The following is a 27,964-nucleotide window of genomic DNA, read 5'->3' on the forward strand; positions in this document are numbered from 1 at the left end:
TAAATAACATCACTTCATGTTTTAGCGCCCAGAAAAGTGCATTTTGAGATGTAATTGCTCGGTCAAAGGCCCAGCAGTCTATCAATGAAACAGCCAAAGGCGCTATTTATTTGTATTCTTCTGGTGTCAGTCAGGAGGCTTATTAGTGCCCAGAGTGGTAGCATAGCTTATTTAGCACTGTTTATTTTACCGAAACACATATGTAGCAGAGCTTTGGAAAAGACGCCTACCATTAATTTCAAGACTCCTCTGATTAAACAGCTCACAGACATAAAAAAATCATTAAGAAAAACCCTAATCTTCCCCTCCTCTCTCCGTGGCCCTTCAAGCTGCCTCCCAGCACTAGACCAGAACCTCAGCACTTGTTGGGTCAAAGCAGGAATGGCTGAGATTTGCCTGAGTGAGAGTGATAGAAGCAGCAGAGCCCTTCAAGGGAGGAAGAGGAGAAGGAAGACTGTTTGCTTCAGGTATCAGCAGGATGGCTATGTAAACCACCTCACACCTTCATACATGATAGCACAAGGATCGCTTGGCACCATTGAATCTGGGGCCATGCCACAGCCAGCCTGTCTGGAAGCAGGTCTCATCCAAACATCATGTGGGTTCTCATAGCCTTCTGAGCACTGCTCTATTTTAGCTATATTTTAAACATCAGTTTGTGGAACCACAGCAAAGTGGGTCCTTAATCGTGATTTCAGCCTCTAGGTACTGCCAGAACCACATCTCAAGAGGATAAAGCAAACAGATGAACAAGCAATCACCTACCAACTCAAAGCAGCAAAACAGAACAAAGTCCTCCTCTATCGAGAAAAAGACACAGGTAATTCTGTGCTTCTCTCAAAAACACCAGGAAACATGCTTTGTAAGGTTTATTGTAGTAAAACATCTTAGGAAAGCTGGTTTTGCTAGAGATGACAGAAAATGACCATTGAGCATCTTGCTGAGGAAATCTTAACCACAGCGGCCCTACAGAGTCCCATCAAAAACTGTCCAGAAATGTTAAGACTCTTCTTAACATTTAGTCTTTATCCAGAGATATCTTAGGCTTCTAAGACAACTAGACTCTTAGGCTGCAGTTTCACAATCAGCTTAAGCAGCAATAATCAAGGCAGTCCTGCAGCAAGAGAGACAGACAACTGCCTGGAAACAAATCTGCCTTTGGCAGCAACCCACACTTGGGCTGCCTTGTACCCATGATGAAACGCAGCCTTAAAACCGAGAACCCCCCTCACCTTCCAGGTATTTTGTCCCCTCAGAGGCATACTGTAGGGCATCAGTACTCTCTGAAAAACAGAGTAATAAAGAGCCTGAGCAAGTAAAAGAGGTAATGACTGCATATATTAGCTTTTCCCACCTTTAAGGCCCCACCCATCTCCTTTGACTATCCCCTGAGATGATGAAAATTTCTCTGGAAAGATGCATCCATGAGGAGGGAGGGGAAAAAAAAGATGCTTGTCAGGGCAGAAAACAAGACTGAAGTTAAACAGCTTTATGTCATGGCTGCAGATGATGCGAGAACTGCCACCTGCAACCAACACCCAGGACAACTAGGTCATGTCCTGCAGCGAATTCCCAGAAGCACACTGACTTTTCAAATGTTCCTGCCTCGGCATCACTCCACCACTAGCACAAGGGCGAGGATGCCACAAGGAGGTAAGGTACTGAATTTGGTGTCCACACACTGCTTTTGGGGTAGCATACACACCAGCCTTCAAACACTGAGCACCACTTGGTAGGAAGCCCCTATTCAAAGCCATTGAATGAGGAATACCAAGACACCTCCCAGTCACTTGGGTGCTCTGAAGGACTGGATCCCAGAACCAATGCAGCTTGCCTATAGGAAAGATGCAACACTGGCAGCAAAGACAACTGGCTTTCAGTCCACAGGTGTGGGAGATGCAACTGCAGCAGACCTGCATCTGCTAGCAACACCTGTTAGATCTGACTGCAGTCCTCTCGCAGGGATAGGAAATGGGCCTGGCCCCCACCTTTCCTTTAGGATTTTCAAAAGGTACAATGGGAGATGCTTCCAAAAATTCCAGGGCTGTGGAGCCCTAGCAGACTTAGCCATCATCTTGTATCTTTTGGGACAGATGGGGAAATCACTTTTTCCTTTCTTTCTGTACAAGCAGCATTCCCTGGTGACGCTGAGCTTTAACAATAGAGAGGAAAATGCTTTCTCGTTAGTCTTCATCGCAGGATTAGACACAGCTCTGGCCCTATGACTGCCCCCACTCCACCTTTGTGCTGTGAAGTTTTCCTGCCCCACATCAAGCAGTACGAGCGAGTGCTAGAACATGAAAGGTGCTCTTGAGTTTGTAAGTCTTCTGCTCTGCACCTGCCCTACAACGTGGCCAGTGTGCTCAGGAAGAAGGGATCTCCCAAAATTCCCAGGGACACCCATTCCTAACCTGGGACCATGCTGCTATGCTACTCGGTCTGTAGGCTGCCCTAGTCCTTAAGCTCAAAGACAGGGGACAACTCTCCTATCCAGGGATGGCAGGGTTCTCTGGTGGTCAAGTAAAAGTGACTCACGTTTTTGGGCACACATCAGACCTTACTGCTGCTAACTAGTCCTCAAGGAGAGGAGAAAGGCTTAGCTAAGGACAGAGCACCAAAGGAGGTGCTCCTACAGCACACGGAAGTGCAACGGCAGAGCAGCAGTGGCAGGACCACACAGGGTGGCTACCACGTGTCCACCTGGCTCTCCCATGGGATGAAAAAAGCTCTGCAGCAGTTTGCTCACTGTGAGGACAGCCCAGGATGAATCATCTGGGCTTAATCTTTCCCTGAAACCAAAACTGAATTCAGGAGCCTTTTGCGAGAAACAGACAATGAGTATTAAAGGCTCCAGGCAAAAAGGGACAAATTAGGATTTCACAGGGACTACACTTTTCCATCACTTCCAAGTGATGGAAAGTACCTTTGAATTTTTGTACACAAAAACATGCAGCCTTTTAAAATACATTATTTTATCAGAAGCATGGGCAAGACTTAGCAATGTACATGCTTTAAACAATACCCAAACAGTAAAGTCTGCAGCTAGAGCACACAATTCCATTCCAGAATGCCTTTTTCCTTGGGGGACAAACATCCTCTTGCCAACAGGGGAAGAGCAACAATCAACTGAGCCTGCCTTTTCATTGACTGGTAAAAGTAGCAGCATGTACCCTATCACGTCTGATTACCAACATGAAGTTTCTCATCACAATGAATTTGTTTACTTCTGCATATTCTATTAATGGACTTGTTTACTGATTATCAATTGCTTATAGAGCTTCCTCATAATTCATATATCAAGCACATTAAAGTTTATGAGTAAGCAGCAACTGAAGGTATCAACTGGCCCACGTAAATGCAGAAACATAAGAAAGAACCAGCAAAATATGGGACAAGGTGTGAGCCAGCCTCAGTGTCCATCACACCTCACATAAAGCAGCAGCAAAGGAAGCCTACTCAGAAGCACGAAGCCATGTTTTCTCAGCTGGATGACCAAGACAGCATTGCATGAGATCTCACAGAGGTTAAGGGAAGTGAATTGTTTGTATAGCCATTCAGTAACAGCAAGCTTGTCTCCACTCAAACACATGGACACATGTCTTTCGAGACGGACCCTTACAGAAGGCTTATTCATGGGCATACATATGTAGCCAGGAGTGCAGTAAAGAAAACGCCACAGTCTGGTACCTCAGCGCGAATACTGATACTTCAGTCTGGCACTCCAGTGCTCACCCTGCACACTTCTGCCATGTAGGGCAATCTTCGCTAAAGACTGGTCATCTTTTGCATCTATGGAAAACAGGAAAGGCAAACTACAGAGAGCTGCAGCAATGTCTTTAAAATAAGTGAGAGTGAGGCTTCCTTCATGGCCACTGTAACTGTCAGGAAGCTTAGGAAGTGGAGGGAGAGCAGCAGCAAGACCTGGTCTCTCTACTAGCAACTCAGGAGAGAAGCATCTTTCTATATCATGCATATTGCAAACGCATGAGGTCTCATGACCCAGAAGCCTATCAGTTAATTCTCCAACTGGAAACATATCCTTTTTTAAGTCTACCAAGGCTTTCTCCCAAGTGGATCTATTATATTCTTGCCTTAAGCACAACAGCTGAGAGGCACTCTTCTACAAGACTGTCTTTGAGAAGTTACTCCACAGTGATGGTATTTTTATATTTGAGCTGGGCTGGACTGAATTGGAACAGATCACCAAGCCTTCTGAAATATTTTGCAGAGCTGTCAGGAAAGACCATGTAACAATTCTAGAAGTAAGCAGACTACAAAACCTTTATTTAAAAAAAAAAAGCAAAGCATCATTATAACTTCACAAGGAACACCTGAAGTTGCAGGACAAATAAGAACAGACACACTTTTACCAATATATCATGTAAAGAACTCTTCTGATGAGGAATAGCTTTGCTACCAGTAATAACCAGGTTAAAAAAATTGGCTTACTTCCCTAGAGGAAGGAGAAAGTCCACTGCTGATCTCGTGGCATTTGGATCACTGTCTAAATATTCAGATCAACTAGGCAAGTTCTGCATCAGTTTGCTTCTAACTTTTTCCCCCTAAAGTGTACAGCTCATCTTGAACATATTCAGAGCAGAGAGGAATACTGATTAATATGAAGTGGATGGACTTCCAGAAAGAATAGATGAAACTCTGCCTGGAACACAGCTTGTCTCTATTTCAAGTGTGAAAACATCAATTTGCCAATACCTTGAAAAAATTAACACAAACAGCAGGGTCTTTATGATTAGAAGCAGCTCCAGAGACTGCACACAGTACCACCAGACATCAACTTCAGCAAAGCTATGGGGAAACAGGAAGACACGACCCAAAAAAGAAACAGAACAAAAAGCCAACTTTACAGAGAGTGCTGCATTTTTCAGGTGATGCTGAATTTTGCAAAAAGAGGAAACGGAGCAAAAAAAGACCAAGCATAAGAAATGGTTTAACAAGAAGCAAATTACTTCCTCCTGCAATTCTCCAAGGAGCAGCTCCTCCTTGTCAGAGGACTTCTTTTGGGCTGAGACCACCATTTGTCCGTGCTCAGTTACTAACCACACACTATGAATTAAGGTACCACTGCTAAACACCGCCAAGATAATCAAGGAGCAGTGCAGTAGCACAGGACTTTCTGCAAGAAAAGTAGTGTAACCCTGGAGCACAGTAAGCATGCAAGTAATTTACATTGTCTTGCATTGGATGAACAGTAGGGCAAGGACTCTACTACAAAAGCTAACTGATACAGAGTTAACCACTGGATTGATACACTTTTTACCTGCAGTGTTGGGAACAGAAAAGACTGCTCTAGCTTTAAAGCACTATCAGCTTTGCTTAAAAAAAAAAAAAAAAGAAATGACATGGCCCTTACCCGCTATGCAAAAATTTCCTCTATCAAAAAAGACTTAAATCAGAAAAACACATGTAAGTAGAAATTTTTTGTTTGTTTTAGGTTTTTTTTGTCTCAGGAAAAAAAGGTGACACAAACTTATTTGTCACTGGTGTTTATCCCAGTTTATCGCATACATATAAAAATCTAATTAAAACAAAAATTCCTGGGGAAAAAAAAAAAAACCTGTCTGAAGCACAGACAGTATTTTTTGCTAAACCACTGAAAAGAATCACTACACTCATGTTCTTCAATAGCATTTTGTAGACTTATTTTTGCCTATACTTGTCTTATCCCTCTTTTGTTCCCCCCCCCCCTTTTTTTTTTCTTATGGTGATCTCTGCAGGAAAAATTTTTTCCCCTTTTGGATTCCATTTTCTTCTGATTTGGCATTCTTCATCTGAAGCCAAAACACTGGCTACTACACAGACTCTCAACATCGCCTGTGCTGAAAAGAGAACACTTTGATTAAGAGTACACAACAATTAAATGGGAGGAATAAACAACAGAGTGAGGCCAAGGCATTTTGTTGTCATTCCAAGTTTTTCAGAAACAAAATAAAATTTAAAAAAGATAAAAACTGAATAAATGGAAAACCAATGTCCAAAAAGTTGTTTGGGTTTGTTTTTTTTTTCCAGTTTTTTAAACATTACCCCTGAGATCATCAGTGCTAGCAATACATCCTCATTATCTTCTCTGGGAAAGCGCCCTATGCTTCTGAAGTATTTATTGTCAGCACCTGGGCACCATGGCAGTTCTCTGAAGAAGGGACAAGGTTCAGACAGCACGTTACAGTTTCCTGGTGTGGTGGAAAAAAACAGATGTGCATTTTAAATGCCACCGGGGAGTTAACCTGAGAGCCCGTCACTGCCGAGCAGCAGGAGAAACACCTCTCGATGCAGAGGATGCCGATTTCTCAGCACAGGAAATCCAGAGCCTTTCCCTGTAAATCATTACCAAGAAAGAATTCAAGAGGTGGAGAAACAACGAAGTATGGGGACACTTTTCTTTTGACACCCGGCCCTTCTCCCGTGCACATGTACCTGCTGGGACACTCGTCCTGTCCCGGGCGGTAGATGAAAACCTGTCACCGTGGGCAGACCAGCCCCGCAGGACGCCTCCAGCCCCTCGCCCCCGAGGCCACCTCCGAGGAGGTGGCAGCAGGCGCTGGAGGAGGCCCAGGTGCACCTGCCCCAGTGGGCTCACCCCGCCCAAGGTGCTCGGTCATGCGGGGCCCTGGGGGGGCCCGCACCCCGCCGGGCAGCGCTGGCCTCGCCGCCGTCCCGCGCCAACCGGCCACGGCCATGTCACTGTCCCCCAGCACCTGCGAGGCAGGTGGCAGCCAACCAAGTGCCTGCTGGAAGGCGTCCCAGGCTCGGGGCCACCTCCTGCCCCGCAGGAGCCCTTTGGGAGATGCCCACCTGCCCTGGGTCTCGTCGCGCAGCCGGGGGACGCATCCCAGCATCACCTCATCTTCTAGCACCGGCGAGACCCGCCGGTGGCACAGGAGAACAGCGAGGGATGAGGGAGTCACCAGGGCTCCAAATCTCCTCCGGAGCCCCACTCTCTCCCGTTTCCTGCCCGCCCTCGCCACCTCTGGGAACTGCGACGACAGCCACGGCCTCAGCCCCGCCGCTCGCCGCTGCTTTGACGGCAAAACTCCCCGCTAACGTAATACAACTAGAAACCGCTGCGGCGCTTCAGCCGAAGTTCAGACGCGCCTTTGCGGACAAAGTTGTCCACCTACTTGTGCAGTCACCACCGCAGGGTCACACCGGCAGGCGCGGGCAGGCGACCAGCCCCCCGCAGCCCCGCGGGCACCTCCCCGGGCGCCCCGCGCCCGCGGTGCTGCGGCCCCGCTCGCTCGCCCCGCCTGGCCGGGCGCTCCGCGGGTCCCGCCGCGCAACGCGCCGCCTGCAGCCACGCCGTTCCCCCGGGGACCGCTCCCCACAGCCAGCCGGGGCGGGGACCGCTCCCGCCCCGCACTCGGGACCCGTCCCCCGTCCTTTGTCCCCCGGCAGCTCACCGGGACCGCGCCCGCCCCGCCCCACCCCGCTGCCAGAGTCGGAGGGACGCGGGAGACGCGGGACCTGCCGGCGCCGCTGCCCCGACGGCGGAGCTCGGGTGCCGCCCGCGCACTTACCGCGGGGTGGCCCCAGCCGCGGGGCTCCGCCGTCCTCTGCGGGGGGCACCCAGCGCCCGCCGAGCCGAGCCAGCAACGTCCCGGCGGGGCAAGCGGCGGGCGCACGCTGGGGCCCGGGAGGAGGACCGGCCGTGGGGGCGGGGCCGGGCGCGGACGGACACGCCCCCCGCCCCACCCCGCCCTTCCCCGGGACTGCACGCCGACACCCGCGGCGGCCCCGCGCGGGGTTCTCCCGCCCCCCGCCGCACCGCCTCCTCAGCGGATTGGCAGAGCCGGGCAGGGAGTGGGCGGGGCGGGGCGGTGGCTGGCCTCGGGTTGGCGAGCGCGGCCGTCAATCCGTGCCGCGGCCGGCGGGAGGGGGCGGGAGGGGGCGGGAGGGGAGGGGGGCGGTTCGTCGTTGCGGGCCGTCCCGGACGGTAACGGCCGCTGAGGGGAGAGAACGGGCGGCGGGACGGGGAGGGACTGTGTCGGGGGGACCCCTGCGGCTGCCACGGGGGGAGTCCGCGTGTGGGCGGGTGGCGAGGGGCCGCCTGTGGGGGTTTTGTCCCCCTTTGGGGCCGAATTTATTCTTGTCAGGGTACTCTGTGCTCCGCGCTGGCAGCACTGAAGTCTGCGTAGGTGAGATGTTGATTAAAGAGTGATCACAGCAAGGCACAAGAATTCAGCCCAGGTCTCTCTGCCGTAGCCAGGTTGGCTGGGCAGTGCTGGCGCGGGGAAAGGGCACAAAGCGTCAAAAGATGCAGTCGAGGAGCCGGAGTCAGATTTGGAAACCCTGCAGGGTCAGGGAGCCCCGTGTGCAGGGGGCAGCGTACTTGGGGAGCTGTGCTGCACGAGAGTTAGAAATCTGCTTGCCTCCCTCCCTCTCCTGTATTATAATTTGCTTTTTAATGTAGCAATTTTCCAGGAGGCAGCCGACATTCTCTCAAGTTCTGTAGTGTTGCTCCCTCTCCCTCACAAGTAGGCTGTTGCCTAATTTCCCCACATATCCCATTGTATTTGAGGGTGCAGCCCACATGGGAACTGGGGCAGCAGCAAGCTGTAAGGGGAGCAGGTGGGAAGGCTTTTGCACAGTGTTGCACTACTCTGCAGGGAAAGGAGTTGGAATTTGCCCAGGAGGGACCACAAGAGCAAGCCTGGCTTGCTGGTGTGACGTGACTGCCTGACAGGGTGAGGGAAGCAGAGCATCAGGTCGCCTGTCCTTGCTCCCAGGTTTTTCTCCTGCATTTTAGGTTGGACATGAGGCTGGATAAAATCTCAGCCTTGCCAGTGTGGATGACAACTTACCTCTGCCTCTTCCCAGCTGGACTGTAATAGCAAGGCTGCTCTGTAAGCACAGGGGACATCTCATCACCAAACCCTTCTCTTCTCGCAATGGTCTTCTGAGAGAAAATATTGGCATCTTGCTCATTATCTGAGCAAATATGTAGACACCTCATTTCTGGAATGGTTCCAGGGCTGTGGGTCCCAGATGAACAGAGGTGGACACCCCCCCCCCCCCAGTGGCCAAGGTTCACCCTTCATGGCCTACCCTTTTGTGAAGTCTAGGCTGATTTATACAGTTACCCTCTCAGCATGCCAGCTGTTTCTAATGCTGTTCTGAGGTGCCTAACGTGGTTTCACAGGCAGCTGAGCTGGCATGACAGCTCCCCTCTGCCCATAGAAAGATGTCTCACTGTCCTCTCCTTTTTACTCCTTCCCATCTTCAGTCTTCTGTCTTCTTCATTCCCTTTGCTTGTGGCTGTAGCACCATCCTCATGCCAGTGTTGGAGCACTTCAGACTGCCGAGCTGGTCAAACTCGCTAAAGGGACAGAAAATTCAGGCTTTTTTTTTCCTGGAAGAGTGGTCTGTCATGTTGGTGAATTCGATTGTCTGATGGAGTGGTCCAGCCAGTGCTGGAGTCAGCATCTTGTAATATCGTCACCTGCGTCTCCTCACTTACTTTCTACCATGGATTGCAGGATTCAATGCAAGGGCAGGGCTGCCCAAATTTAGGCTCTGTTGCTGAACTTATTCTTACTTAACCTGCCCAATTGCATGCATGAAGGCTGCAGCAGAGCCAGCACAGTGCTCTGGTCACAGTAGGACTTTCTGTCATGTCCTGACAGCTAGTGGAGAACTTGAAATGTTAGCAAACAGCTCTGAACAGTTGCTGCATGCTTCCTGGTTTTGATTGTTTGGAAAAAAAATGTTACAGTTGCTTACAAACACATAGCTTGGCTTTCTGTGACAGGGTCCCTTAGCTGTCACAGGAGCAAAGGACTGCATCTAGGCTGTTGAGACAGGGGTGTGCTTTGTGGCACACCACATTAACGTGCTCCGCTCATCATTCCCACCAGAAACCTTAGGGCTCTCACCTTAGGGCTGTGTTTCCTTCCGACACAACATGAATAGGAGAGTAAGAAAAGTGTGGGTCATGTGCAGCTGATGCTCCCAGTCTAGCCACAGTCAGAATGGAATATGGTACAGTATGTCAGGTGTGATTACCTTAATTAGAAATATAGTAATTATCCTGCATAGCTGGTCTCCTAGGATTGGCAGATGTTGTGTGTTACCCTAGAGAAAATAAGCTGCATTTTGAGAAACATCAGAACTGCAGGAAAATGGAGATAACATTAGCCTGTTTGTTTTTGAAGGAGACATCAAAGTGTTGGAGACTGAAGGTATCTGTGTTTCAAGGAAATACCACTGCATGTTTTCAAAGCATCAACTCCAGCTCTCCTTCTTGCAGTGCAGATAAGCCATTTCATCCAGCTTGCTCTGTAAAGTGGAAGCCGGAGAGGGGGAATTATGGAACGGTTCTTATAAACCAGTGTCTTGATTCAGAAAATTCAGAAAATAGAGGCCCTTTTGTAAGCCTGTGTCTCATGCAGAGTCATGCCAAGTCAGAGGGACCCCATGCAAAAGTAAAAGTTTGCATAAGCAGATGTCTTTGCTCATGGTCTTGTCTGCATTGCATGTAGACAAAAAGATTTCCCAGTGCAAAAAGGAAAAGCTGGGGTTTGCCTTCACAACTGTGGAAAAGTATCTTTCCTTTTCTTACAATAATTTTAGCAATGCGTATAGGAGATAATTTTATTATCTAGTTCACAAGGAGTACCTAAACTTAGAGAGAAATGGGTTGTTTATAGAGTCTAGAAACAAAAGGAGTTTTCACTAATGATCTCTGAGAGCTGAAGCTGGCTTCAAGCTGTTCAAGTCATCAGAGGATGACTCAGAAGTCAGAAATTTGAGGCATTCTTATGTCTAGCATTTAATCAACAGGCAAAGCTTTGGGAGGTAAGCAGAGGAAATCAATGGCAAATCAAAGAAGAATAGGTCAGCTATTCATTAGAGAAAGGATTGATCTCGGGGATATCAACAGAAAGGAGGGCATGAAATGAATCCTAAAGAAAGTTTGAACTAGCTGTGGCAGCAGTGAGCTGACAGTCAGGGAGCCTTAAAAAAAAAAATTACTTGTCTGTCTTACATGAAAGGTTATTTGCAGAACTCTGCATCCTCGGTTTAAACTGGTCAGATTTAACCAGCTGCACATGTTATGGAGGCCTTCCAACCATAACGCAGCTCTTGCAGCAGTAATAATTATTTGTGTGTATATGTCATCGTGTATACAGTCATCATAGGTATTACACATGAAATGATAATAATCTGCTTTCTGTTAGCATACATGCTGAAACAAAATCTTATTTTGTGATGTTTTCAGTGCATGTTAGAGCTTGATTTTGCTGGCTCTTGCCTTATTCCTAGAAAATCATCGATAGTTTCAGTGGGGCTGTTTATCATACCAGGGCTTTCATGATCAGCATGTTGCAAAATCAGGTTTAATTGTGAGCTCTGGGACAGGGATTTTTTTTTTTTCACCTGTAAAATATCATATTTATCTACAATAGCATGCAAACAATAAAAAATACTTCTAAAGTTGCAGGGTGGCTTATATGCTAATAACAGTATTGGTTACATTTATTAGTAATAATTAGTCATTATTATACCAAAAGCTGTGTACAAGATATAGATATAATTGGTGAGGTGTGAGACACCAGTTTACATTAAATAAAAATCCAATGCTTGTTGTGCTGATCAGTGACCACATTACACTGCAAGTGAGGCCAAGGAACAGGTCTGGAGCCGTAAACTGCTTGTGGGCAATTGCGGTATGGCTGCTGTGCCAGGGACGTGCCGTGTGGCTGTGAGGACACGGGAGATGTGTTACACCCCATTGTGTCTAGTGCCTAGCACCCACTGTATATTATATATCTTTCATCCCAGAGGATCCTGATGTGCTTCCTCTGTAAGTTTTTTCATTTGCCATTGAAACAGAGACACCTTCAGGTAGTGAGGGAGCAACTGCTTAACACTGCTCCGTCAACAACCTTTGGAAACCATGTGGGGAATCTGGGTAGGGAGAATGGACTCATAAATCAGATTTGGCCCTAGAGCACAGAGGCTGTAACTCTTACCCTTGACAGAGTCTCCGTGGGACTGCATTTACTAAAATGGTCATAAGCTTCATTTTAGCTCTAAAGCAAAACAGTCTTTCTGTAACAGTAAATCATTTAACATCATTGTAGGCTCACAATTTTATTCTAACTCTGACCAGTTCCCAGGTCCCTTCCTTTCAAGATTTCCTAACCCAAGCTCTAATCAAGCCCAAACCTGTGTTCATTACACAGCCTCCTGAGATCACAGCTAGCAGTGGCATGGCTGCTGGCCATGAGGAGTTTTAAGTCGTGTTCTCTCTAATAGGGCCCATTTGACATGTGTTTGCCTATACAGGTGCTCTGGCAAGTTGATATCTATAGCTAAATACGAAGTGCATAAGCTGCTGGTATGAGCCCCTTTCTGGGGTCTCAGTAATGCCACTTCCATGTACTTCATCAAATAAAATGTAATAGATCTATAACAGCTCTTCTCCAATTGTGTTTAATACCGTAACGACACAGGAGTCATCTATTTAACCATACGCTGCAGTTTGAACTATGGAGTTTTGGTTACTTTCAGATGACTTTGAAACCATGCCAGAGCTGTTAAATCCCTGCCCAGGGTTTCTCTCTGCTTATCATGTGAGTGCTAGGCTTCAGGCACAATGCTAAAATAATTGTGATGTCCTTTGCATGGCAAACATTACACATATTCTTTTCTGCTGTCTTTTCCCTGCAAGTTTTCCTCTCTCAGCCTCTACAGACAACAACAATCCTGGCAAAGCCATACCTCCCAAAGGAGTAAGTGGCCTCTGCTGTCTCTGAAGATGGCTTTCACAAAGGCTTTTCTCTTGATTTTATTTTCTTTCAGGTATGTGTTTATTTTTGCTCTGATGAGAATTACTGTCTGTAATATTGTTTTCCTATTTTTTTTCCCTTTTTCTCTCTAGTTTACTTAAATATTTTTAATCCAAAAGGAAGAATAACACCACTAGATGATGGAAAAGGGTAGGTTTTGGTTACAAAAAACAACTGACTTTTGAAATATTTGGAATAATATTCCCTGGTTAAACTTTTTTTGTAATATCAAAGGCAGATTTTATTTTCATCTGAATTTCAGCGTTTTCCCTTTTTCATATTTTTCATCTCCATTTCTGTGTTCTTCCCTAGATCAAATAGTGGAAGTGTCTGCAATTACAAAGTGTTAGAGTATTATTAAAGAGGCAGTAGAACCAGGAAGGATTCTTCTGCAAAATCACTGTTTTTTTTCATGCCAAAAGTGTTGCCCTTTCCTGTTTTTTGAAAATGCTGTATGTGTTCCCTCTGATCCACCCCCCAGCAAATTGGGATGTGGAAGAAATGCAGTCTTGGCTGCTGGGATCCCGCCTGCAGCCTCCTGCCTGGGGAGCACCTTGCGCCTTCCCACAAAGGAGAGCTGGTGTTTCTAGTGGGGGAATGAGGAGGGGTCTGGGAGTTCATGGGGAGGAAAACGTGCCTGGGAGCAGTTCCACAAGCTCCAAAATCCTACGTGCAGGAAACAATTGGCTGAACAGAGGCCACGGCTTGCAAATGCCCTGGCCCTTTCTCTACCTCCTGCTACCAGACAGTGTTGCAGATTCCCCCACCTTGGGAAAACTTGTACCTAGATGAGAAAACACTGGGAAAAGTGGAGAGAAAGCCAAAAATGAGGACACGATACCGCAAGTTTAAGGGAAGAGAATAAATACCCTTATGTGCTGTGTCATCCTGCTTCTTAAATGAGAAATGGGGGATGAAAGAAAGAAAAAAAAGCCACATTTAGGCTGAACATTTCCATGAAGTAATGGCACTAAGACGATTTGAATTACCCACAGGATGAATTTAGCCTGACGTGTAAAATCTATTTCTACCATTATCACTGCTAACCTAAGCCCATTCACAGATAATTACAGTCAAGTGCTTACCCTGCTCTTGCTCATCTGTTTTTCCCTCCTGCCCATTTAGTAAATGCATCAGTTATGTATTAACACTGGTATGCTGTGTCAAAGCAGCAAGAGCTTTGAAATTAGGCAGCAGGAGTGGAATATAATATGGCAGGAGAGAACTGGTGAAATCTGTAAACAAAGAGTTGTAAAAATGATAATTAGAAGTCAGTTATATTTTAGCAAATTAAGATCTTAGAGTGAAATAATCTGAATTTGCAACAATGTCAATGTAAATGGAGGTCAAATGTTGTAACTTTGGCTAAAGTATGTTTCCAATTTTCGCATTGCTCAGGGCAAAAGAGTTCCAAACATGAAGAAAAGGCGTTGCCTCTATCTGACAATAAAAGCTATTGAAATACACAAAAAGTTATCTTCTGCTGTACTGTGTGCATCTCCTGCACAGATAAATTCCATAAATATTATTCTTCTCTCCAGCGTGTTCTGAATAATGTTACTAACGTGTAGGTCTTGTCTGCTTCTTTCATCATCGCATTACATGGGCACCGAGCAAGGGTTTCAGATGAATTCCCAGCTCTTGTGCGAAGCTGGAGAGAGACTGCTGGGAAGAGTGCTATGATACCTGTCCATACAGGAGGTGACACTGGGAAAAGTGCCTGAAATATGGGGTTCATTCCACCCAGAAAGCATATTTTGAAGTAAGTGAATAAAAGAGGCAACTAGGTCACTCCTCATTGCTGCTAAATGTTTTCTGAGCAGTCGGGTGGGTGCCCCAGGGTGGAGTTAGTCAGGTTTTGCTCTCGTCTCTGAAAATGGGGGTCGAGATTAAAGGCGCTCCACAAGCTCCACACAGCCCCCCTCTTGCTTACAGACAGGGCTCTGCCCTTACCCATCATGAGTAGCACTGCTCCGGTCAGAGGGCCGGTTGCCTGTAATAATAGCTCCTGCCTATTTGTGTGTTTGCCTTGGCTTTAGAGGGGATGTTGGGTCTTTTAGTGCCTGAACAAAACAATTTACTCAGGACTGAATGTTTCAACTTGTCATTCTCCAGGAAGAAAAAATTGCTTGTTCCTGAAAAAAATCAGAGCTGATTTGAAAGTTTGTATCAAGAAAGATAATCACATTTCACCAAACTGCAATAGTTTTAGAGTCTGCCTGGAGGTGTTAAAATGTCTGCTGTAACTTCTCATTAAAGTATTTCTGAATTGAAAGCTATTTCATCACATTGTAAACATTTCATCAAGTTATAAAAACAACTGAAGTATCTTAATAAGTATAAAAATTCTTGAGCACTGAAAACCCCTTGTAAATAAAGAATGTGGCTGTGAAATATAATCCTTGGTGGGATTGATTTCTGTCCTTTAGAAAGGACATTACTTCGAGACAGGCAAAGACAAAGTAAAAGCTGGAGATAAAGGGTGGGAAGTGGAGAAAAGCCTAAAGTAATAAAAAATGTACGCACAGGGGTTACTAATCTGCAATGGCTTCAAGCATGTCTCACTGTCTTCAGTTCTGAATAAATCATGCTATCTATACCAAGGTTATCTCCTTTTGTCATCATACATCAAGTAAAGATGAGAAACACAACTCAGCCTGGTTCACTTAAAGTTGCTTCCAAATTGTATTTAAAACCTTTAAAAGGTAAGAAGTGTTCTCTAATTCTTTGTATATATCAATTATGTCCCATAAAAAACTGTTACTGCTATTGATTATTTTTAATTTTCTAGTTCAAAGTTGAGGGTTGAGTTTTGGTTGGTTTTTTTCTGGGGGAAGATGTCCACAGCCTCATGGAAACGATCCCACAGAGAACTGAGCCTAATATTTAAAAATACCTGGTTCCTTCCCTTAAAATGATAGAGGAAATAAATGCTCATCTCATAGCAATGAAAGCAATTTTTAGAGTTATCCCTTGCCATCCCCAGAGGTAAAGCTGAGCTCTTGCAGAGGGAAGCCCTGCTAGCATGGAAGGGAGAGTCTCACTCACGGGGGATGCAGTGGGCTTGACACTGCCCCAGACACACTGCTAGCTCAGGTAGAGATGAGCAAGTAAGCAAGTGGCTGGAAGAGGTTGTTTCAGCTAAGGTCAAGGCACGTTCAGCTAGGTATCTTAGGCTGCGGGCTGTTCTTTTTCAGGCCACTGGGAACTAAGGTACATAGCACATTATAATGCCTGCCCTATATTTTTTTCAGTTGTTTGGCTTGCTTTTAGATTACAAATACTTTTTTTTCCATCAGCTTTTGTGTTGAATTATAAGAAAAGTAGAAATATCTATTAATTTTCAATTACCATGCATATGCCAGTTGTGTGCATCTGTGCTCATTGGATCTTTGATTTATTGTATTGTGACTCTACATGGGTAAAAATGAGTAGGGTAAATACTTTTAAGTAAACAGAAGTACCTTTGTCACCCCCTTGATTATATGTCAGGTATAGAAAGCCAGTCCAGAGTCCCTGCACTGACAGGTATAAACTACTTTCAGATACCTACAGCATCTTTGCTACCTAGCTATTTAGCTCTTTCTCTGGAAGCTCACGTCTCTGAAACGCAAAATAGTATTTCCAAAGTAATTTGGTCTTGATCACCTCATTTTACTTCATGCATAAATACCTATGTGTATGCATCCAGGCATCTCAACAGGGAAGAGGAGCGTCACTGCCACCGATGTACTGGGGATGCCCATGGTAAAGATTGCTCTTCTGTGTTGCCCACACAACCTGAAAGCAGGGATGGCGTGACCTGCTGAGGAGGCAAACAGATAGCATGGCTCACTGCTGGCCCTGTTGCTGTCTTGTGGTCTAAGCATTGTTCCTGGGTGGCAAGGGGGCAAATTCCTGCTATCTGTGTTTAAGGCACCTAATTTATGGTATGGTTTCAGGTTACAGCTAAGCTGGTCCAGCCAAAAGGAATGCTCTGATCTGCTTCTCTCTGCCGTTGGCTTCTGCTGCTTCTTTGGTGTGCAGTCTAGTAATCGTACAGTTGCAGGGTGAATCAGTCTATTTGGGTAACCTCAGAAGACTGATCTTATGGAAAAATTGTACTATTGTTATCACTCTGAACCAGCTGAATTGAAGCACCTTGCTCCCATAGGATATGAGAGGAACGTCAGGGACACTGCAGCTGGAAACACTGCAGCAAACCACCTTTTCAGCAGAAGCCTAGTGTTTTAATCAGGTTTACTAAAACATCAAGTTGCACTTAACCCACAGAAAGAAAAGACTTAAATCTCTGGGCAATTGCATGCTTGCTAGATCTGATGTGAAGCAGGAGAGTGGGAGTGGACAGCCAGGGTAACTGCAGTTGTGATGTTAGTCTGTGTTCCTTACAGAATCAACAGAGATGCTACTTAGCAGAGGGATTCTCAAACTGTTCATACTGTGCCTCTTCTCTTCTGGAAGAGTTTTGGGGCTCAACATATATCCACCTTTCCCAGTGTGCATTATGTTTCCCCCTCCCCTGGATGGGGCACATCAGTCGGTTTGAGAAGGAAACCAAAAACCCTACCTCTGACTGGCCCTGGGAGGCCTGACTCCCTTCTGTGACTGTACAGGTTGCCTCATCTAAAATTAGGCAGCCTAAATAGCTCTCAATAGTCCAGGTCTGCATTACTGTGCATGCATCTGACTTCAGTGATTTGAGTGAATTTGGGCATGTAAGTAAGATCTCAGTGTTTGTAGATCTGGACCTTAAGTGTTTGGTCTGCACTGCTAACAAGGAAAATTTGGAGTTTCTTGGTTATTTGTAGGTGAGATGAGAGAGTCATTTGGATACGAAACCCTGGCCATGACATCTTCAAGTTCCTGACAGGAATATGGAGGACAAAAAGAAGCTTGCCTGAGTCCAAGAAAATATGCTAAGCCACATATATATTTGGATAAGACTTGGAGCTGTAGATAGCACTTGCAGATGATTACAAGGACTAAGGTTAGGGATCTCACTCTTGAGCCTGAATACTTCGATTTACAGAATTCCCCCTGCATGGGACACAAGTCTTCATGTGGACAGGTAGAAGATCCATTGCTGAGATTGTCAGTAACTGGTTGTTCATGTTAATTTACCAAAGGTAAATATTGCACCATCACTGTAGGTGCTCAAGCAAAGTGCAACATCTTCTTTGTTGGGACATAAACTAAATGGCATCATCCATCCTGTGTTAACCTACCTTTAGTCTTACATGAGGATAAACGGATGAATGAAGCCAAATATGATGAGATAGTGAACAAAAAACAATGTCAAAATTTATTTGCGTTTAGTCAGTAGCCCAGGAATGAGAGCTGTGGTGGTTGTGGTGATGAGCCGAAGGAATGCTGCTGGTATTGAGAGCTCTTTGCTGTGTCACACATTCCTGTATTTTCTGCAGTCACATTAGGATCTGAAGGAATTAGCCTCAGGAAAGCTCAGAGTTTATTTCAGGTGGGTAAACTCTGTCTTCTGGTCTTTTGGTCAGCGGTGGGAAACATTCATAGCGATTGAAGAAAAGATCAACAGGCTAGATAAGAATTTGTTATCTTCCAGATGGCAGGTTATGAAAGCAGAGAAGAGGGCTGCGTCTGTCAGGTGTAGGCTAGGAATGACAAAGAAATTTAACTCCGTTCCAAAGATGTTAACCATATTGTTCACGCTCGGCAGTAAGGGGGCCTGTGGCTGCTGTGAGATTAACCTTGTGACCCTGACAAGAGTTTAGACCAGCCTGTCAAAAGCATTATGGTTGAAGGCAGTAATCGTTCTTTCTTAGAAGAACAGTAACTTTGCCTGGTTTCTGCTGCCCACCTATGGATTGCATTTTGGCTGCAGCACCACCTTTAGGAAATAGTGTGTAGTTTAATCATTAACAACAGTGGATTCCAAAAGACTGTGCACAGCCTCTGCAGTGGGGTTTAATCCACCCTTAAAAAGTAGCCCCATGTAAAAATGTACTTATCTGGTACAACAATGATTTTCCATAGGGCTGTTACGGGGATGGTAGTAGTCTGTAAATTATTTCAGAGCATGTAAATATTTTTATTAAAGGAATTTGGGAATGTTTGAGCTTATATTTTCAAGCAGATTTAAGAGCTAAGTTTTTAGAATGGGTGTGCTTCTATTTATGGCCAACTTTGGATCAGGCTGTTGACACATCCTGTGAAAGACACTGGTCTGAAGAGTTGCAGCACTGAAATGGTTGCAGCCTCAGTGCTCCAGAGAAGTGCTGTTATTAGGGGGCACTGACAGCTCATACAGCTGTAAAACGGGAGCAAGCTTTTGGGCCCAGAGGCTCTTCAGTAGGTTTGCAGAGAGTCATCAGCTGCTCCCAAGTGCTCAGCTTCCATAGCTTCTTGAGGCTGTGGCTGCTCTGCCAAGTCTCCCAACAAAAGTTACAACTGTAATTGTTTCCCAGAGTTGTGGGTTTTTCATATTGTGTGTTGACAAGTTCTCTGTAAGATAAAGTGTGAAGTGATTTAGTATCTCATTCAGTAGCCTGATTCACTACAGTATTGCTCTGTAGTGGTTCAGATATTCTCTCATGACCGTATCGCAGCGTGTATTTGTAATGAATATGCACTGAACAGTTGTGAACAAGAAAATAACTAACATAGACAATAGAATATATGCATTGTGGTCATAAAAAAATATCAAAATAGATGACAGGTATTTTTTTAAACAAGAAACACTCCTTTAATAATATTATTTCATATGGAAACCCCTGCAGAAACCTTGTAGCCACAGCAGACTATTCACACAGTTTCCTGCAAATATCTGGATCCTTACTGCATCTACTTGTCTAACTTTTAGTCTTTCTGTCCCCATGCTGTGTGGGTGCTGAGAGTGACATTTGCGAACATCGTGATCAACCACACCTCATGCTTCTTTTTTTTAGTAACATAAAGGAGAAAGACAAAGGATGTCATTTCTACTTCTCAGGAACACTGTGGTTGTTCATACTAGTAAAGCAGTCTGGAAGTACAGACTCTGTTTCTAACTACTTACACCCTAAGAGAAGCTAAATCGGTGGTATTCCTCTAAATTCCCCTTTCCCAGTTTCCATGCCAGTCACTTCGAGGTCCTTGATTTATCCCTGTGTTGATTTTGTTGGGGATGTCACCTGCTTTTTGCAGTCAATAGATGCTGCCAGCATAATCGTAATAGGGCACGTTCAGCTGCAATCTCCCTTGGGACTGGTGAATATCTCTCTCCTAGCCTTTCAGGACAAAAAGCTGCAGCAAAGCCATTCATCTCAGGGCACAGGCATTACACCACAGGGGGAGGTGCGGAGTTTTTAATGCATGAAGTCACTGCCATTCATAGTGAACTAATGAAAACACTGTCTTTAGCTATGTTTAAAATCCCTTGGATGCCTGTGTGTGTGCGTGCGCACTGAGGGACAGATGAATGATACTGTGAGGTCTTTGATACCTTTTTCAATGAGGCTAATTGTCTCTGCATAATTTTTGGACAAGCCTGGTCTGCAGTAATGATTGGTTGCTGTGCGGGATTAGCATGTTTAGCAATAGGAGAAGGAGAAAAAGGGAGAGATGGCATCCAGTACCTAGGTGATGGGCCCATCTCAGTGACATGCATCTGAATGAGACATGCCTATTTAACCCTAGAATCATTTTTCTAGCTAATCATGGAATGTGCATGACATTTGTTATTACTGACATTGTAATGCGTCCATTCACACTACTAGAACTGCTAAGCTGTTCCCACTGAAAGCAACTGGAGCTTTGTATAAGCTGGAGGGAATCAGAATTGGGTCTCACTAGAGCAGGTCAGGAAGTTTCTCTACTCAGCTTCATTTTTAGGGAGCTGGATAACTGAAGCAGAAGCCCTCCTGCTGCGGTTTTGGTAGGACACATGGGCAGACTTAAGGTTATATGCTTTATATTCATCTCTATTTCTGCATTATGAGGTTGTTTTAAGAGTATTTTTGAAATTCTTGTCTTGCAAGCATGTATTTTTTTGTTGTTTTGTTTGATTTTGCTTTATCTTTATTACAGAGAACACTGTCATTCGGTTTTCATTCTCATCAGAAGCACTGTGTGATCATGAAATCACCTTCCTGCATAGCAGGTGAGCTAGGGGGCTGAGGAAGCAACCTTGGCCCTGATCCTCCTGAAATCAAGAGGAGTTCTTCCATCTGCATCCATCAGCTTCTTGTCCCAGTTTTGTCACCAACAGTGACCAAAATTCTAGCCATTTTGCTTACTGATTTTGCACTGGGTGAAGACATCACTGCTGCACTCGACTTGCCTGCCTCTCAGAAGTGCTACAGGAAGTGTCTGAGATTATCTGACAAGGTCCTGGTCCTAAAAGACAAGAATAGAAAGAAGCATGGCCCAAAACATTAGACACTTAACTCACTGATGCGTATATGCATCTTCCGTCACACGATATATATTTGAAAAACTGGGCCAAAATGTACTAGGACAAGATATCAGTATTAAAGAATTCTGCAGTCTGCAAATAGGTGTGGAACTGGGATGCTTTTGGTTCCCAGGTAGGGGTTTTCTCAGTCCTAGTTGGAGTTACATATTAGTTTGCTGTTGCACAACCAAAGAGCACTGTAAAGATTGTTTTGAACATTGCATATTTTCCGCTTGCCTTTTTTTTTAATATGCTCTGAAATACCTCCGCCAATTTCTTGTTGAGAACAGAAACCAGGCACACACAACAAGCATGTTTCGGGTGTTTCTCAATCAATCGGACTGGTGAGTGGTTTGATGCTAAGACTTTCAGTAATCTGAAGGAGTTGTTAAGGAATTGATTAGTCCCCACAATGCCCTGATGTGTTCTATTTCTGCATTTTATGTAACTGAATTTAGACAGCCACCTAATAAGTGGATTTTAAATGTAACAATAACATTGCTCTCTCTTTTTGAAGCTGGTGGCAAACCTCCAATTCCCCTCTGTGTTCATTACCTGGAGAACACAGCAAAGTGTCAGGGACAAGAATAGTGGGTTTTTAACATTTACCAGGTGTTAGGTCTACATCAAGTCATGGCTCCCTGTAGCCTAAGCCTCTAATCAATACGAAACCACATCTCTCGAGGACACAGTGGTGTAGAATTAGTTGAATTATTGAAGATGATGGGTAAGAATTTAGCTGTGTCTGTGGCTGGGATATGGATCTGGGAGGGCAGTTCTTCCTTCTTACTGTGCAGCACTCTTTTCAGTCCTATATTCAAGCATCAAGAAAGAAAAATATTCTGAAAAAAGCCTCCTGACTGTATCCCAGGGGTCCGAGTGGGTGAGCAAGTTAGGTTGACATACTGATAGCAACATCTGAGTCGTGTCCACCGCAGAGCTCCTGCCACGCTTCTGCCAGGGCTTTGGCTGCGGCAGTAGGGGCAGGGTGGGAGAGTAGGTGAAATACGGCAGCGAAGGCGCAGGCCTGAGCCAGGCAGCCTTAGTAGGAGTCAGGCAGCCCACCCTTTGAAGTCAGGGAACAGTTTCCAAGTGCCATTTGTGCCCCTGGCTTAGTTTGCATACATGGCATTACATCACCCAACAAAGCATCCTTCAGCCAAAGCCCGCACAATGGTGGGGGACTGGCTGTGCTCAATGGGGGGTTAATAGTTGCCCTGGGAACGCCGCATTCCAGCATCAGCTGCTAATGTGCAAAGCATGCTGCTGGGGGCTGGCCCGGGCCGGGCATGGGAACATTCTTGCATACTTCATGAGACAGAAACAAACCGACTTTCAACAGAAAAACAGCCAGGCATAATCTCCCCCCAACCCCTCACCCCACCGCTTTCGCCCACCCCTCTGAAACCAAAACGCTCTGGACCTTTGTGTGAAGGCTGGGAGGTTCATACTCCAGGGTGTTTCACCAATAAAATGAAACAAAGATATGTTCAGATCCAAGAGCGAATTTTCCATGTCTCAGGAGATGAATGCCCTTAGTGTTGAATGTCTTAAGTATAATTTCATACAGTCTTTTAGGCCAGTGCATCCTGGCAGTCTTGGCCAGGCCCTCCCATGGAAGGTTAACACCTGGGACAAGTGGAGCACCAGCTGACCTAACATCATGAAATAACCGTCTGTCTTTCTCAAGCCTTCTTTCTCTCTTTCTCTGCACTGGCAGCTTACCACTCAGAATAATAGCACCACAACATTCTCTGTTGCTCCCAGAGCCCCTATTCACACTGAAGCAGCCTGCTTATTTACCACAAGGTGGTAGTTCTGGATACCAACTCAAGGCTTTTGCGGGAAAAAAGTGAGATCAAGGAAGGCAAAATGACATTGAGGACAACTTCTCACTAAGTGTGAGTGCATGAGTATGTGCACGTGTGGGGTTATCAAGTTACCCACTTCTTATGGTCAGAGCTGGCTTCAGCAGAGGCTAAACTTGTTCATCTTTGATTAAGAAGCAGATAAACAGTAACTTTATTGAGTAAGTAATTCAAGGCACAGCCTCCATGCCTATGTAGCATATTGATGTGGTAGAAGGATCAGTGGGAAGGGAGATTCTGTTAGCAGGATGCATTAGAGAGCCCAGTTTTAATGCTGTTCATGGTCCCCTAATTATACAAGCTATCCATGTGCAGCAGAGTTACTTGTGTTTTTTTCTTCTACACACAAAAAACCATACAGCATCACCTGTGTAAGGCAAACCGCAGTTGCACAAGGCAGCTCACATCCTTTTGCAGGTGCTTTTGACAAGGAGTAGACCACTGAAGTACTCCAAACCCCCACTGTGTCTGCTTCAGAAAGCATCTTTAGGAGACATGATGGGCAGGGTTTTTGTAGCTGCGTTTGCAGTTTTTGGCTGTTGGGGCTGCAGGTCCAGTCTGCCACTGACAATGGTTCTGATACTGCAACTCAATGCCCATTGATATGTCTACTGGAAATAAATTTGGTGACAGGCCGTTGCCTGCTGGTAATCCAGTAAATAGTGTTTGTTCCTAAACCAGGATTTTAAGAGACAGCTAATGCTGCAGCAGCACATGGCAAACTCTTTAAAGGAACATCAGTTTCAAGTCTCTCTGTCTCATCTGTGCTGTGCTGGTGCTAATAGCTGCATGCTGTACACATGGCTCTTTTAACTAAAGATTTGAGAGAAGGTTTGCTTTTGTCTCCCCAGTTTGTTTACTTTGTAAACATGATGTTGTGCATTGTCAGTTCAGCTATTTCCCCCCCCTGCAGTCTTGTTCTGGAGATTCTTTATATCTTGCTTTCACATAGCGTCTGAGGAGAGAAATTACTGTGCCATATGCCTGTGAAACTGTTGCAGTTAATAAGTGGGCTGAATGGTAGATACAGCACTTACTGCTACTTTAAACTTTTTTTTTTTTTTTTTTTTTTTTTTTTTTAACTCCTGTGGCGTGAGGATGCAGCATTTTTGATCTAAGAAGAGCTCTAGAGCTGGATTTACAACATCGTCAAGCTATGTCCTGGATTCTTCTTGGGGCCCTAAATAACCTGGGACACATTGCTAGTAAATCCCTTCCATCAGTTCAGTGCTTTCAGACTATGTCGGTCATGACTGAATACTGCCATTGTTCCTCGCCTTCTGACACATCTCTTCATCCAGTTGCTCCACAGTTGAGTGGTTGCACATGTCTTTGCAGGCTGCCTTCCCCATGATGGAAGGATTCCTGAGCTGTGAGAGACCAAGCCTGGCCATTTGCAGCAGCACACAGATGTCTTACAAGAAGTCTGGAAGCAGTCCAGTGATGTTTACACACTGTACTGAATTTGAGTTAAGAGTTTCAGATGTCTCTGCATCATGTTCCCCATCATGTCTGATTCTCTTCCTACGGGTGAAGTGTATCTTGCAGTGTTCACAGCACTCCCTAGAGGAAAAGGCCATGTAGCATGCAAGGTAAGCCTGTCCTCCAGGACCATCTGCCACCAAGCACCTGCAGCCTCAAGGATTTATCCTGTTCAAAGTGCAGGCAGAGAGCAGTCTCCAGCTGCCAGTCCCACTCCCTGCCTCCTTCAGATGTCTCCATACCACCATCTAAGCCACAAACAGCAAAAACCTGGTGTCTTTCAAAGAATCAGCATATGTTTGCATTAAACAAAAGGAATGCCTGGAGACATCTGCCTGAGCGTTACCATCAGGCAAAATCTGCTCCTAAGCCAAAGAAGAGGGAAACATCCTGAAGAACACATTTTCTCCTCAAAATAACTTTCTGATGAGCACCCTTCCCCAGTGACTCTGAAGCACACCGGGATTTTCAGCTGGAGGTCCTTCCATTCACCACAGCCTTTTTGGCTGTCCGTTGTTGCAAGAAGAGCTACTACTGTTCAGAGCTAACCAAACTGCACAGCCCACCCAGGGGCCGGAGCTGCTGGCTGTGGCAGCTGTTGCATTTGTGAAGTCCAGCATTGGCTGCAGTGCTGCAGGGAGTAGAGACAGACAGCCCAGAGAAAGCACACCAAAATTTAGAAGCTGCTTTTCTTAACTGTGTAAATGGACTGCTCCAGTCCCAGCATTTCTTCAGCATGGAGAGATTGGGCTGGGACATTCCTGAGCTGTTTGCTTTATGGGAAAGTTATTACTAAGGGACTCTGCACTGGGCTGAAGGGCTGAGTAAAGGAGGCAAACCCACCAGTTCTGTGAGAAATGCCACTCCACTCCACCAGTGAGGGCAAATGCACCATTGCTGTGAACATTGCACAAGCACATCCCCTCTTGGCGAGTAAAAGTCCATCCTTACCGCGCTCTCTGGAATTTCGTAGTATTTAAATCTCCAGCTCATGTAGCAGGGTCTCTGATATTCCTGAGCCGCTGACTAAAGTAAATCCAAAACAGATTTTGTTTGGCTTTCCCATGCCTCAGTAGTCCCCAAAAGGTGTTTTTATTATTTTAAGTCTTAGGCATGTGCATGGGAAAGAATTTTGTTAGTTCAGCTCGACCACTCCCTAGGAGTTTTCTTGGCTCTCTCAGTGTCTCCTTACCCTCAGGCTGCTCGTATCTTTCAGCAGATCTCGCTACTGGACTCAGCAGCTCTCCTATTCTTTCTCTGCCTTTCAGTGCAGATGCCAACAGGGCTGGGCACCCACCATCCTCACCAGGCAGGCAGAACCTGCGGCCTTTCACAGGAAAGGGTCCGCTCTTTTCAAGGGCAGAGACTATAAGGGTGAAACTCTTGGTTGAGTGTAAAAGCCAGTACAAAGTTTGTGCACTACTTAGATCCCCAACAGATTTCAGACTCAATCTCAACCAGTATGTAATTAATATATAAAGACTTGTGCTGGCCTTCTGCATACTAGTGAAATCCATTGCTTACCCTTTATTCAAGTACACTGCTTCTTGCTTGTTCTGTCTCTTGTCTGAATAACAACAGTGCAGTGTAGTGCTTTTGTCTGGTTAAACAGCAAGGACACCATTCTGCATTTTACACCATGTGATTTTTTTTTCCCCAGTTTCTGAATATTGAGTGGTGGGTGAGCTGCAATGGAAGGGGCAGTCAGATAAATTCAAATGGTAAATAAAGAGCGTGTTTGAACATGCAAACACATTCAGGGTAAAGCTATCAAATACTTTTGGAGCAGAAAGGCCAAAATGTCGTTCAGTAATTTCTTAAGGTCTGCAGGAGTCTAATCTACTGAAATTGGCTGTGAATGATGCAAGAACAGATGCCATAGGCAAACAGAATTTTTCGGACCAATTCCTTCCTATTTGTATTTAATACTGTTCATATTACTTGGATGATACGCTTCTGTTCAGCAGAAAGCATCATGCTGAGTTTTGTCCTGGGCTCCATTACCTTGTCAGTCACCAAACAGGAAGCCACAAGCTGCCTTCAGTTGTGCTGTTCTTTGTGGCTGTTGGCTGGGTTCACAACATGGGCACAAAGATGAGGCAGCCCTCTTTTGTTGAGCATGTCCAGGTGCTCTTTGCTCACCAGACTCCTGCTGTGACTTTACCTTTTGTTAGCTGGAAGCCTTGGCTCTTACAAGGCTGAGCTGATCAAGTCAGGCAGAACAAAGAAAAAATGTGGGTGAAGTGATGAGATGCAAGAGAGGGTAGAAAAGCTGGTGTGTCTGTTGAAACACTTGTCTTCTGGTGTCACCAGGGCAGTGTCTGGAAGATTATTTACAAAGGGTGAAAAAGGCAAAGAAAGAAAATGCCAGGTGATGTGGTGTTACTGGCAAAACAGTCTCAGCTCAGGGAATCTTTACTTACTTTAGTTTATTGCCAGTTAACACAAGCTTCTAATCGTTGATTTGGATATTGAGAAAAAGAAAACATGAAAAATTAAATAAACACTTGGGTAATCAGCTTTCTTTACTCTTCCCCAGGCACAGCTTCAGTTAAATGCCTCCATCGTTCCTAGTCTCACCTCTCCGTGTTTTTGCTGAGGGTTACACTGAATAATCCCAGAGGTTTGGGCCATGTATGTAATGGTTTTGGTCTGCTGCTCTTCCATGCATTTTACTGGGGTACTTTTGGCCATCTGACATTCTTACTGGTTTTCCTTGCTCCTTTGTGCTTCTTACTGGTTTGCCTGATGGCCACAGTCCCACAGGGATGTCTCTGCCCGGTATGGATCACCCATGGGCTGCAGGGTGTCCCCTTTTGACATGGAGTTCCTTCTTCCAAGAGTGCATCACCAGCTCCACATCTCCACAGCTGTCTTTCTCTCTGTCTGTCTCCCTATGAGTCTCCCCTTCGTGTCTCCTGCCTGCAATAGCTGCAGGTCTTCCTGAAATATGTCTGAGCCGGGGTTCTGCGGGATCCTCTGCCTGGCTCCAGCTTCTGGTGCATGATGGTCACTCACACTGGTTTCAGAGGTGACTGGACCCAGCTGTGGCTGGCACTTGGCAGCTCATGGCTTCCCTCCACACAAGTCCCCACCACAGCTCCCACTGCTGAAACCCAGCCCTGCATGCCCCACGCATGGGTAAACATAGCTCAAGTGAGACTGAGAGATAAGAAAACTTTTCTTTTCAGGGAGTGAGTAGACAGCTGAAAAGGCAGGCATCATGCAAGGAAGGCATGCGAGGAGTGAAGGTATAGCTGAAATTCATCTCTCCTTGTACAGATAAACCTTTACTCCTTGTGTAATACAGGAATATTCAGTGAAAAGGAAAAGTAGCACTTTGAAAAGGTGACCCCAAATCTCCTGCTGTAAAGTAGAAGGCTTATGTGGTATTAGGGAAC

At 45.6% G+C, this 27,964-nt stretch overlaps 1 protein-coding gene across 2 annotated transcripts in view; it reads right to left on the bottom strand.

Annotated features, from left to right (window-relative positions):
- FRMD1 (FERM domain containing 1) overlaps positions 1 to 7,633 on the bottom strand; it is a 43,720-nt gene extending 36,087 nt beyond the window's left edge. For both annotated transcript variants that reach the window (XM_074863047.1, XM_074863046.1), the window contains exon 1: positions 7,533 to 7,633. The gene's annotated coding sequence lies outside the window, so the exon portion shown is untranslated. The remainder of the gene's footprint in view (positions 1 to 7,532) is intronic.
- Positions 7,634 to 27,964: the final 20,331 nt, after the last annotated feature.

The sequence above is a fragment of the Strix uralensis genome, chromosome 3 (assembly GCF_047716275.1).
Source record: "Strix uralensis isolate ZFMK-TIS-50842 chromosome 3, bStrUra1, whole genome shotgun sequence".
Classification (NCBI taxonomy): domain Eukaryota; kingdom Metazoa; phylum Chordata; class Aves; order Strigiformes; family Strigidae; genus Strix; species Strix uralensis.